Source organism: Miscanthus floridulus, chromosome 12 (assembly GCF_019320115.1).
Source record: "Miscanthus floridulus cultivar M001 chromosome 12, ASM1932011v1, whole genome shotgun sequence".
NCBI classification, from domain to species: Eukaryota; Viridiplantae; Streptophyta; class Magnoliopsida; order Poales; family Poaceae; genus Miscanthus; species Miscanthus floridulus.
This window is the reverse complement of record NC_089591.1, coordinates 36,063,858-36,077,456: the sequence shown is the minus strand read 5'-3', so window position 1 is coordinate 36,077,456 and position 13,599 is coordinate 36,063,858.

The window sequence follows — 13,599 nt, the reverse complement described above, 5'->3', positions numbered from 1 at the left end:
GCCACTATGCATCCGGCGGCGCACGAGCTAGATCCATCGTCAGCGCAAGGCGGGCGGTGGTAGCACTCGAGCTTTCCTCGTCCTCCCCTATGCGCTACTTGCTTCCTTCCATTCCGAGGTACTGTAATGCACATCCTTGTACTCTCACTATGCCATTTGGTTGATAATCATTATAGCTGAAACTTTAGGTGAATGGCGATGCTAGTCTCTTCGGAAGTACAAAACTAGTAATCGACTGAATACCAAAATGTCATCAATTAACACTCCAAATGCAAAATGTGATCAATATTTGACAACTTTAGGTGCACTAGAGTTGGTTCCTGATAAGGTTCAGGTCAGCACTTCAGAACACACTCAAGGATTACAGCTGGATTACCTTGATCTCTACATTGTAAGAAGCCAAAACCAATGAGTTGTTGTTTCAACTTTCTTACTGTGTTATGCAAATATACAAGATCAGTTGATACTTTCTAATAGTTTCATGGCTTGTAAATAATTTATAAATGCTATTGTTGTCTGTTCATGGTACAATCCCATTTTTAGTTAGCTAGGAACGTGTGATGTTCAATGGTTTCTATTCTAGTGCTACCACAATAGTTAGCTCTGGTATGAAAGCTTCAGATCAATGCATCTGAAATATTTGCAAAGCATTGGCTTTATTTATATGCTACAATGCTGCCTAGGATAATGTTCCATGTTTACTTTGAGTTGTCAGATTCCATTAGTATCAACTGATCTTGGAAGAGTAACCATTCAATCTTAAGCATCTGTTGACTGAGCTGTGGATAATGAAATTAAGTACTGCTGGTAGCAGATATATTCATATATGCACATCTTAACTAACCATCCAGATAGTACATAAGTGTTTTAAGAAGGAAGATTTGGTCAGAACGCGACCTGTAGTTAGTTAATGCTTATTTTTATTTTTATTTTCCTCACATGATCGCCACAGTTAGTTAATGCAGCCTTGTGTCCTACAATATTTTTATGCAGGAGACTAACATGTCCAAGTGGTCATGCATTGTGGAAGAAGCACAGCTGAAGCAGCTGAACAAGCTTCCCCCTGTGATGTGTGTGGAAAATAATGGTACACCCTAAATCTAAGACTTAAGTTGTGCTAGCTGTTACTTCTCACCATTTTTTCGGTCCCTCAATATATTGGAATCAGTTCTTATATGTCGCTCGATGTCTAGACATAGTTGTTCTTATAGCCATCAGTTTTGTATATAGCTGACTTATATAAAATGTATGGTGGATTAATGAGATATGTTGCTTCGTATATGGTGGATTAATGATATCTTTTGCTTCCTATATGAAATGACATGTGATAAATTTGTGACGGTGGTTTTTTGACGTTAGTTTCTATCAATGCAGCATAGGTTTTTATTTTTTAAAATACATCTTGTGTGATATTTCCTCCTCAAATTAATGCAATAAGTATCAACTAATGATGGGTCATTGCTGTTTCAGTCAAATATGGAAGCTTTGAGGACAGAACCTGTTGCTGAAGGTGAGACAGCAGTGTCCAGTGTGCAGGTTGTGTCCTAGGTGCTCTCCTAGAACTAGCTCAAACCTTTTCCTGAAGAGTGTTGGCATCAAACTAGTGCCATTCCTCCAAATCATCATCGTAAAATGAAAGCGAGCTTCGGGAGCAACTAGCAGCTAAAGCTACGGCTGCTGTACAAGGTGAAATCGATGAACTCAGGAAGAGAAGTGAAGAAGCTAAGGAAAAGCTGGCGAGGACACAAAAGGAGATGGAGGAGTACAAGAAGCTGATAGAGATAAGCAACAAGGCAATGGAGGAGAACAATGCGCTGCTCAAGCGTATCTTGGCCATCAACAATGCTTCTTCGACATGAGCGTTGCTCGTAGCTGCTGGTTCATTAAGCAAGGGGTCTGCTGGTGATTTTATTTATGTAGTAACTTATGTTGCTGGTGGTTGGCAACTTTTTATTATTTCCTATGATGTTAATGTGAACTGAGATGAAACTAGTAGTTCAAATGTGATGTCTAGTGAGTTATGTGAACCGAGTTTAGAATTATTGATTAAGTTGTTGGTCATTGGAATACTGGACCTATTAATTTATGAAAGCTTTTGGTCATTCTAGTATTATTTGCATTCTGTAATGAAATCAGCATGTGCACTTGTGATGAATTATCTGATCTTTCTATGACGATTTGGTAATTGATTCTGTGACTGAATTTCTATTTACTTCAGTGACGAAAATGAGAACCTATCACTAGCAAGCCTTGTGGCCCAATAAAAATTAGGACACGTGGACCATCCACATCACTGGCCATGTCAGCTGCCATGTGGTCAAACACAGTCACCTGCAATGTGGACACGCCACGTGGACAAGACACGTCAGCTGCTAGCATGGCAGACGTCGTCTGGCCGCCTAACAGACGGCAAGTCATGACTGAAAAGGGGCTATATCAATGACGAAAATAGATTGTCATAGAAAGAATACACTTCTATGACTGACAGGCCATTTCGTCATAGAACAAATGCACATCTATGACGAAAATAGACGTTTCGACACGGTAGGTAAAATATGACGCGCATTCAATGACGAATACCATATCGTCACAAATTCGTCATAAAATAATACATGTGATGATTTTGGAGTCTTCAGTGACGAAAGAAGAGCATCATTGATGTACACATCCCTAGTAGTCACAATGGCATATTTTTGCATTTTGTATCCCCAACAAATTTTGTGCTAAGCTCAGCAACTTAATACGACTTTGCTGATATCTTTTTCAAGACGAATTTATGATCGAGCCTCTGGTGTCACTACATGAAAAACGGTTTGTAGCAATGGAAGGAATTTTTTGTAGGACGGCTGGTGATGGAGCCACCCCTACAGTGGCGTGCTCGGGAGCCCAGACACCAGCCGCCCCTACAAATGGAATAGCAGGGGTGGCTGGTGATACGAGCTGCCCCTACAAATGGGTCTGATTTGTAGGGGTGGCTCACTCACCAGCCGCCCCCGATATTGCTATTTGTAGGGGTGACTGGTGATTGAGTCACCCCTACAAATAGCCTCGTATAAATACCTCTTATTTATAGGGGCGGCTCAATCACCAGTTGCCCCTACAAATTAGCCACATATAAAGCAAACTGCAGCACCTTCTTTCTTCTCGGGTCACTCACTCCAACCAGTAAAAGAAAAGTGGGGAGGTCTTGGGCACCTCTCAAAAATTACTATACTAAAGGAGGAAGGTTTTGGTCTCAAATCCTTTGGTGAAGAGGTTGTAGAAGGTAAGAAAATGCTATTCCACACTTTTTTTGAAGTTTTAATGGTTGGTTAGTGAGTAATTAGAGTTTTATTTTTCTCTCTCTTCTATGGTGCTTGAGCTACATATGAAGGAAATTAGACCCAACTTTTGAATGTACTAGGGTAAATTAGGGAGGTGAACAAGATCATACCCTTATTTGGTCCATGTTTCTTGAATTTAGTGAACAATTAGTTAGTTCTATGGATGTTTCATGTGCATGTGGATCTAGATCTAGAGTTTGGTTTTTTTATTAATTTCATTTTTGTAAATTTATGTTTGATGAAATTGGACTAGGGTTTGGATGAAAGATATTGGGTAAAATATAATTGTTGCTAATTATTGTCTTTGAAATTGTTTATTATAATCAATAAATATTTATTTTAATTATTTATGGATAAATGGGTTATTAATTAATTTTCCTCTACCATGGTGTGTTTGTATGCTTCATGTAATTATATTAGATTTATATTCATATATATCTGAAGTGTATACAATTATTCTCAAGTAATTATTAAGTTTATTCATTTTTATATATATCTAAATAAGTAGTCCTTTAATGTTTGTTTTGTTGTTGTAAAAGATGGAGTACAGGAACTCTTGGATGTATAGTTCGTTAAGGTTCAAGGCAGGTTTTTGTGAAGAGGTGGATAAATTTATTGAAGCTGCAAAGAAGCATGCAACGACATTGACAAAGAATAAGGATACAATTATTTATCCCTGTAAAGATTGCAAGAACCGTATGGCATGGACAGATGTGACTATCATTAGATCACATTTGATTATGCGAGGATTTGTTGAGGACTACACAGTGTGGATTCATCATGGTGAAACGGATATTGTTAACAATGAGGATGAGGAGGAATACGATGACGAAACCATAGAATCCTTGTCCCAATATTCAGCAGAGCTTGATGCATGAATTGATTTCGAGTTTGGCACTGAACAAGGTGGTGATGCTGGTGGTTGGGATGGTAATGATGAAGGTGGTGCCAATAATGACGGTGGAGCATGTGTCGGGGATGAAGATGATTTGGAGGACATGATTTGAGCCCTTGGACCAGAGATTTTATTAAATAGCCTAAAAGGTCTAAAAAATTTGGAAAGGGTGACAAAAGCATCAAAGGAGACTATGTATGGTGTTGAAAAGGGTTGTTCGATACATTGGACATTGCTATGTTTTGTGCTTGAGCTACTCATCATGAAGGCTAAGTACGGTAGGTCAGACTATAGTTTCAATGATCTATTGCATCTCCTGTCATGGGTGCTGCCACAACCAAACTCAGTTCCCGCCAACACATACCAAGCGAAGAAGGTCATAAGTCCATTGACAATGGGGGTTGAAAAAATCCATGCATGCCCCAACCACTGTATACTTTTTCATGGTGAAACATTCAAGTCATTGGATAAATGTCCCCGGTGTGGGGCCAGCCTGATACAAGAACAATGACCTTTACTGTGGGGACGAAGCCTCCATAGGGAAAAAGAGGAATAGGAAGGATACAAAAAAGGTGGTACAAGAATCTCAGCCCCCAGAGGACAGTCCATTAGGCAACTGATGCAAAGCAGAGAAGAATTCCTGCCTTGGTAATGTGGTACCTGCCAGTGATCGACCTGCTTGAAATGTATCTTCCTAAACCCTAAAGAAGCCGCACTCACTGACATGGTGGGATGATGAGCGCAAGGTGGATGATGATAAGATTGCACACCCGGCTTATTGTAGTTAGTGGCAAAGGTTTGATGAGAAGCACAAAGAATTCAGCGATGACCCAAGGAATGTACGGTTTGGCTTGAGCATCGATGGAATGAATCCCTTCAATGAGAGGATGAGCGACCACAACACTTGGCCAGTGATCTTGACCATGTATAACATCCCAACGTGGTTGTGTCAGAAGAGAAAGTACCTTCTCCTCACTATTCTTATTTCTGGCCCTAAACAACCGGGCATTGATATAGACGTGTTCCTCGAGCCTTTGATGCAAGAAATGGAGAGGCTATGGAGGCATGGGGAGACGATGTACGATGCGTTCTGAAAGGAGGACTTCATATGTAGAGCAATAATATTTGTTACTACCAATGATTACCCCGCGCTGTTTGCTTTGTCTAGACAGATCAAAGGGATGATGGGATACTTAGTTTGCTTGGATGGTACTACATGGGTGTACCTGGATACATCCAAGAAGATAGTTTACCTAAGGAACCGACGCTTCTTAAAGACAAGTCACAAGTACCATAGCAAATTATTCTTTAGATTTTATGACAATACCCCAGGAGATTGAACCCCCTCTGGAGAGACGTCAAAATGGAGAACACGTGTACAGAATGGTGAAAAACATATGCGTCATCTATGGAAAGAAGAATCTGGATGGGACGAACAGAGATAGAAGCACACCTCCTATCAAAGGCGTACCTTTCAAGAAATAGTCGATCTCCTTTCAGTATCTGCTTTATTGGCCAGACTTAGAGGTCCCCCATGCCATTGATGCTATGCATGTGTAGAAAAATATCTTTGAGAGTCTCATTGCTACCTTGATGGACACAGGCAAGTCAAAGGATGGTCTAAAAGCACGAAAAGATATGGTGCAGCTAAACGTGATGCCACAGCTTCACCCGGTACCTGAGGCTAATGGAAAATACACTCTGCCCACGGCTGTGCTTCAACCTAATGCTAGACGAGAAGAGAGCTATATGCAGTTTCCTAAGGGGGGGTCAAAGTCCCGACTGGGTTTTTCAGCAAATGTGAAGAAGCTAGTGTCGATGAAGGACTTGTCAATAACACACTACAAGGCTCATGATTGTCATGTGATGTTGATAGTATTTCTACCTATTGCAATCAGGGCTATAAAGCCAGAGTTCTTAAAAATGGCCATCACCCGCATGTGCTACTTCTTTTCGAAGATTTCACAGAATAATATAAAATATTTGTGCATATATATTTGTGTTAATAATACAACTTTTATGACTACAATTAGTTTTTATATATATTTGTGCATATATAGAATAATACAAAATATTATATACATTTACTTTGTGTTTTTGTGATTTAAAAATTATAGAATTAATAATTTAATAAAATAGAAATGCATTTATAGGGGCAGCTAGATCAGGAACCACCCCTACAAAGGCATTTGTAGGGGCGGCTGGATCAGGAATCGCGCCTAGAAATGCATTTGTAGGGGCAGGCTGGTTTCAGGAAACTGGCCCTACAAATCGTCCTGAGTATAAAATCGGATGGCGCTTGGGTGAAAATGTTTTAGGCACTCTCTTCTTTCTCCCGACACCATCAGGCTGCCCAAGTGTAGGGCGACGACCTCGGCGGTGGCCGGCACTCCGTGCGGCGGCAGCCACCCTTGTCCTCCTCCTCTTTCTTCTCCTCCTCCTCCTCCTGGTCCTCCACCACTCCCCTTCCTCTTCACGACGCAAGGCAGCGGGTCACGGTGGCAGCGAACAATGGCCTAGGGTTTGGCACGCGGTGTCCTCCTTGCCTCCTTGCCGGTTGCCACCCTCCACCTCCCCCAACCACTCATCGAGACCTCGACGACCGCTCGCCTCACCACGGAGCCGACGGCTGACCTTGAGTGACCATGCTGCCTGATTTGCGACCGGATTTGGGGCAAGGGCACGCCGGGCAGGAGGTGAAGATGGTGCGAGCGAGGACAATCTAGCTGAGGCAGGGATCGACGGCGGAGAGGCTTGATGCACTACGGAATGTTGAGGTGGGCTTCTAGCGTCTCACAATTTCTTTGTCAAAGTTCTTGTGATGTTCTGTTCTTGGTGACCCTCATCGAGGGAGGAGTTCGATTAAACCTTGATGCTTTGATTGACAGGAATACATGTAGTGATTGAGATTTCAACTACTAGATAGGGCACTGATTAAATGAGAGAACGATGTGTCAGGCTAGATCGATAGGATAGGACGCTAGGAGTAGTAGACACCAGTGCAGTGCTGATTCAGTAGTGTAACAAGTGGAAGAACGATGTGGTCTTTGATCGATGTGGTCGGCAGTAGACACCAGTGCTAGTGCTGATTCAGTAGGATGCTAGAACGATGTTGTCGGTTTGAATGATGCTAGGAGTTGTTGACCATCAGTACATGTGCTTGGTTACTTTTACTAGTAGTATTTCATATAACCTTTCTTTGTTTTATAAAAGGAAATGCTTGCATTTGCTATCGGAGTGGTTAGTGGTAGGTGCAGTTGTAAATCACTTGCTACCTGCCTCTGCAAAAGGGCTAATAATCCACTGACACTCGGTACTATACCACATAGGATTATTTCATCAATGAACTAGTAGGTAGAACTCCCCATGTGATTTCTTCCTCTCTGGCACTCCCCATGTGATTTCTTCCATGTGGTTTCTCTCCAATCTGTACTTAGATTTGTACCCTGGAATTTTCATCCGAGTAGCAGACAAAAAAATGCAAGCTCTCAACTTTACATTGTATATTCATCCTTTTGTGTTAGTTGCATTCAGAAAAGAAAAAAATCTTAAATCAACATCGAAGGTGTGACACTTCAATCAGGAGTGTCTTACCTCATTACTGCTGCCAGTTCCTTTTGCTGTTGTTTCTTTACATACTTATATCCTTGCACTATTTTAGTTCTTTTGGAAACTTTAGGATGATTTCAGTTCCTTTTATCTTATATTTATTTGCTACCTCATCCCTTTTACTATCTACTGTTATCTTACCTCATTAAATGAGTATGAAACCCCACTCAAACTGGCTTTAGCCTTCAAGGTCATTCACACTTGCATTTTTAAACCCCACTCAAACTAGCTTTAGCGCTGTTTGTGTACTAGGAGCGATCTTAGACTGAAATGCTCTTCCTTTCAGTGAAATAGCAAGTGGCCATCAATTTGCTATTATTAAGTGCAAGTGGCATCCATTTCAGCGAAAGCGTACTATTAACTTTTTTCTGTTTCAGTCATGGGCTTCCTGTTTTAGCAATTTAAGTATTGGAATTATGGTTAGAATGACAGGTGTTTGCTTTCTGCTTATTGCCATTGATCGTGCTTGTTGGTTCCTTTTGGAAATGCATTGTCATTGTTCCTTTAACCTTACGATCTTTAACTGGAAGTGAGTGTACATGTGTTTCTATAAAAAAGAAGGGCCTAGCTAGTTGCTATTTTCTTTTTACTTGACCACCAGTTGAACTTTAACTACTACCTAGCTAGGTTGCAATATTGCATGCTTCCTTTACAATATAATAAAGTCTGATTGTTGTTTTAAAACTGATAACCTACTGGCAAAAGACTATTTTTGTTAGTTTTCCAGTTCCAACATGGCACTACAACGGTAAAAAAGTATATGTAATGAAGCTATGGCAAGGTGGTCATGTAGATCTGTAATCTCCAACCAAGGCATTGTTGCACTATTAACTTGTCTGTCATATGATAGAGGATATATTGGTTGTAGCAGTTTGCATGCATGTGTGTTGATAGGAACAGAGTAGTTTAGTACCAGTTGTAGTCACTATTTTTCAAATAGTTCAGAGTATTTTTCCTTCAGTGCATTTCGCTTATGACAGCAGCACAGTGAGGCTTTAATTTGTACTATTTCTTTAAGCAGTAATTGCTATTTCAGCTTTTAGAGTCTGGTAGCTATGTTATCAATCTTAGTTTTAGTTTATGTTTGCTTGTTAATTTCAGTTTCATTTTTTAGTAGCTATCTCCATCTGTACCTCTCTCTCTCTGGTGTGTGCGTAGCAGCAGCAAGGCTGCTCGGCCAAGCCTGCTTGATCCTGCCAGGCCATCTCTAGGTTGTGCAGTAGCAACAGCAGCAAGACTACTACTACTACTATACTGAACTACTACTACTACTCTACTCTACTGAACTACTACTACTCTACTTGCTACTGCAAGCTACTCCTACTCCTACTAGTTGACTGCTACTCTACTCTCTTCCCTAGCTACTGGCTGCTACTCTACTCACTTCCCTATACTACTAAGTGGCTCACTTCCCTATCCTCTATATTTGGGAAGCAGCTGCTGCTTTTTTCACACCTTTTCCTCTCTATGTTTGCTAAGCTAGCTGTTGCTTTTTTGGCCAAACCTTCCCTCTCCTCTCCTCTCCTTTGTTTTGCTGATGATGAAATTGTCCAAGTCCATACATTATATGGAATATGAGCTGATGATCAAGAACTTGTGAGGAACTTGGCATCATTACCAGCCGCCTCTACATTACCTTCTCCTCTCTTCTCTGTTATGATGCCTTGATGCTCCAAGTTCAAGATCAGATGATGATTGACATGTTTCTGAGGCCTCTACTACTGCTACTTCTCTTTTTTTGATATATTGTTGTTTTATAGGACTACTTTGGTTTATAGACCTTTTGATTTCTTATACCTTCTCGCGTACCTAAAGCACACTTTCTTGCATCTATTAGAACAAAGCGCTAAATAATGTCAGTGGACACCAGATAGTGTAGCCTGATGCCCCGAGCATGATGAGCAGCCAACGTATGAGAAGCAATCACTAGAGGACCAGCTTACTCAGGAGCAGTTCGATAACGAGTTAGAAAAGGATCTAGAAGTGATGCTTACTCAGGAGCAGTGTGATGAGGAGGAAGGGGGGAGTAGAAGGAAGAGCAGGAGAGGCTGCTGAAGGCGAAGAACTTGATGATGATGAGGAGGACTCAAAAGAGGGATATGTAAGTCCCGAGGATCCTTTCCCACAGTGAAACCAGAAGGAGGCTAACGGAGGAAGATTTGGACAAGGATTTTGACCCGAACGAGGAGGTAGGGAAAAAGCCTTAGTTTGTAAATTTTGCTAAAGCTTTGGCTGTGTTACCTCTTCTAACACTTTGACCTGTCATATATACAGGTCCCTCCTAAAACTCGGAAAAGACGACATCGACGTCCACGACATCTCGCTGGACAAGACTGTAGTAAAGGAAAGGAGAGCAGAGGCAACAGCCACAGAGACGGATCATGATGCCTCTGCTCCACAACCTCAAGACACAACCACGACTACCAAGCCTAATGATGAAACAAGGGGATAGAAAAGGAAATCTATGTCCAGATAAGGCATGCTATAGTGATAATGGAGGTCGGGCCAGTAGGGGAGATCCTTGAGCCGAAGGAATTAAGAGGACAATTTGGTAATGCGATCGGGGCCCTAGTAAGAGATAAATTGAACCCAGCAATCCCTAACTAGAAAGAGGTACCAAAGAACAAAAAGAATAAACTATGGGATAGGCAGCTAAAGCTCAATTTTAGATTTCTGGAGGGGTAAGCACTGAACTGGTAAAAAAATGCTTTCAGGATGATGGGAGAGTCATTCCAACGTTGGAGGTCGGAGCTCAACACGAAGTATATCCAAAAGGGGTTAACTCCCTTCAACGAGTTCAGCAAAATAACTCCTAGTCAATAGGAGGAGCTCGTGGCTCAGAAGACTTTACCAGAGGCATTGGAGCTCAGTGCCTTGTAACACCGAGCTGGCGAAGAGGAACAAACACCACCATCATCTAGGCCCTAGTGGCTACTATGCCAAGGAAGAGCAGTTTAGGAAGATGGACGAAGAGGCCGCAACTGTTGGGAATATCGATGTGATGAATTTGAAGGTATGCTCAAGAAATTGGATATATGCGAGGAGTACAGAATCATCTGGCAGTAATCTTAAGTTTAATAAGCCGGAGACCCAAGAGGCAGTATCAAAGATACTAAAATATGCTGAAGACAAGGAGAATGGCTCATTCAATCCTTCTAGAGAGAGGGACGAGCTTAGCCTTGGTTTGGGAAACAAGGACCACACAGGCCGCACCAGGGGGCTAGGGAAAAGGACGACCTAGAAGCAAGGATTCGAAGAGGATAGGCACATGTACAAGAAACATGATAGAGACTGGGAGACTAGTCTTGAGCTCCAAGTGAATGCTCTAGTTGCGAAGGCACTGGAGGAGCAAGGACTATCTACGGAGCCACGGATATTAGTGACGCCAGTCGAAAGAACTAGCATTAGTTGGCAGCCCTCCAAAAGTTCCTAGTAGCCAAGGTTCCACTGCAGCCACAACCCCCGTCGATCGCGTACGGGAACCAACTAGTTGCACCTTGGTGTTTCTTCAGTGGCCGGTAGAACACTGTGATGGAGGTGGCAACGGGTGTGGCACATCCTCCTGGTGGCTTACACCACAATAATAAGATACAGTCGGACTACACTAGGGTCGAGGTGCATACAGTGAAGCCCGAGTTCATGCAGTGGAGGATAGACTACGCAACTCCCGAGGGGCTGGTGTTACTCGGAGACGTTATGGGGCAGTTCATCCTCTAGCACAAATGGGACATTATATTGACTGCTTCTTCGCCGCCTCCCCATCTCCCAAATTTGGAGCGAGTTGTTGAGGTCGGGGAGATATTTTCACCGTCTCAGTGACCACCACATTCCTGAGATGCCACATTCTTCCCCGTCTCCTAGCGAGCATGTGCCTGATGAGATGCCACTAACCTTCTCCAGCTTGTACTGAGCAAGTGCATGATGAGATGCCACAATCTTCTCAACAAGCACAGCCGATACATGAACAATGAGTGCCTACTAAAGAAGGTGATGCACAAGAAGATGATGACGTGCTTGAATGGAAACTTCAAAAGAAGCAACCAATCACCATAAGGCCAGTTTATGTTCTGATGAAAGACGTCTCATCAGTGTCCAAGTGGTTTTTCCATGACCAGTTCAAGCCTAAGAACCAAGTTAAAAAAGTCCCATCACGGGGTTCTGAGGAGGCCATCACTAGCAAACTCCACCAAATTGCAAAGCAGTATCCAAGTGCTGATGCCATCAAATGGTCAAAGGATTGCCCAAAAACATATGAAAGAGGCAAGCCCTTCCTACCAAACCGGGACATCCAGCGCCTACCACTTGGAATGAGAAGGTTCCATGATTGGTACTTGCGTGTTCTCCCAACGAGCATAGATCTCATACAAGCATGCTTCCCCACCGGTACATTTGGAAGCCCAGCCAGGAAAATTGTCTTTGACTTCAATGACATGCACACATGCTTTCACCCGGGAGAAATGGAGATGAATCTAATTCGCACGTGGTGCATGTAAGTCCTTGTACTCCCGATATGATATGAATGTAATCTTTGAATTTTGTTGTAACTAACCCACGCCGTGATTTGTAGAATACAAGTGCACATTGTCAAACAAATGCCAAGTGTGAAAGCCGGGTATCTAGACCCTCAAGCTATAGCAAAAACACATTTTAATTACCCTAAATAGTGGACACTGGATGCCAAAGAGCTAGCTGCTGCAAAGACTCTTCGAGAGAAAGAGCGCATCCGTACGGCGAAACTAAGGGAAGAGTCCCTTAAGGTTGCGGCATACATTGCCCTAGCTTTCAAAAATCTCCAACAACACTCTACTATATGGCTACCATACAGCTTCGAGTAAGTTCAACTATATACTTAAAGCTTTGTTCGATATATTTTATTCGATGCAAAAGAGCTTATCTAGTTCTATGATTAAATCCATGCAGCAACCACTGGATTTGTATAGCCGTCGATATCGGGAGGAGCATGGCATGGGTCTTTGATTCAATAGATAGGGACCCGGTGACATACAAAGACTTCATATCGATTCTCAAGATGTATACATATCGACAATCCTCATTAGCTTATATGTTTGTATACGTACTTGTAACGTTCACTTTTGGATTCTAACAAGTTGTATTTGCTAAAATAATTCGAACATGGCATTTAGGTTCTATGTCACTAATCATCACGGAAGGCATGATCCAGCAAGAAGGAAAAGCTGGCTATAAAAACACTATGTGCGGTAAGTGTAACTTACTTCTTCAGTACTCCGTTACATGGCTGTCAAAAGCATTACTTAACATTTTCATATGCAAAGCACACAGTGGCCCAAGCAGAAGCCTGGAAGTGTACATTGTGGATACTATATATGTTCTATGATGAGTAACACCGGTGCCTATAGGAGACACCCCTTAAGGGTAAGTTTGAACCTCTTCACTCGTAGTATAAAAACTTCGTATATGGTATGAAATACTAAACCGAAACTTATTCTCTTGTAGTAGAGAGAAGAGAAAGGAATGAAAAAGACCCATATAAGGATGACCAACTCTTAGAGATCGTCGGCGACCTTTGCAACTTCATATTGGATCAGATTGTACACGTCAAAGGCGTCTACCATGACCGAGAATCTGACTTAGGTAGAAATCCTCAGTACCAACACCTTCGTGAGACTGAAAGGCTAGCTCTAGGACGTTGATAACAATGTGTATGGAATTTGTATATTTAATGATGGATTGTATATATTCTTGTGAATTGGACTTATAATTGTAGTTTATATAATACTCTTGTGCTTAGTA